The following is a 797-nucleotide window of genomic DNA, read 5'->3' as shown; positions in this document are numbered from 1 at the left end:
TGTACAACAGCCCTATGTCCTACTCTATCCTTGTGCTAATCTTACTGTTTCCCACACACCTAACACCATTACCCCAGTCACTGAATCAATTCATCTCATCAAAGGTCTTCCTCTCTTTCGCTCTCCCTCCACCTCCCAAGTACAATGGCACTCTCCAATGACTGGGGGCTCTTTGCAACATGGCCAAAGTATGTAAGATGATGCTTCAGAAACCTTACATCCAAGAAGCAGCCTGGTTTCACCCTCTTCAGAAAGAACCTGTTTGTTCTCCTAGCCATCCATGGTATATTCAATACTCTGCTCCAGCACCACAGCTCAAAGGTGTCAATTGTTCTATTGACCCTAGGCATTGCTCAGCTCTCTGATGCACAGCAATTAACTGCAAAAACCATAGCCTGAATCAGGGAACCTTAGTCTCCAGAATGACATTGTTGCTCTTCTATACCTTGGAGAGATTTCTGACAGCTGTCTTTTAATTTCCTGGATGCTGGTACCAAGAGTGTTGATTGTGGAGCCAAACAAGCTGAAGCGATTAACAATCTCATTCCCTTCAGCATCTATAATGATGCTGCTAATCAGCCCAGTGATATGAATCTTTGTTTTCTTGATGTTTAGCTTCAAATCATATTTAAAACTACAGTGCTTGACCTTCTACAGCAAGTACATCAGGTCCTCCTAAGTTTCAGCAAGCTGGGTTGTGTCACCTCTGTAATGCAGATTGTTGCTAAGTGTTTCCCCCAATCCTGACCCCACATTTCTCCTCATAGAATCCAGCCTCCAGATAATCTCTTCTGCAT

This window comes from Elephantulus edwardii, unplaced genomic scaffold, assembly GCF_000299155.1.
Source record: "Elephantulus edwardii isolate Elephantulus edwardi_28Jun2011 unplaced genomic scaffold, EleEdw1.0 scaffold00167, whole genome shotgun sequence".
Classification (NCBI taxonomy): domain Eukaryota; kingdom Metazoa; phylum Chordata; class Mammalia; order Macroscelidea; family Macroscelididae; genus Elephantulus; species Elephantulus edwardii.
This window is presented reverse-complemented; position numbering follows the sequence as displayed.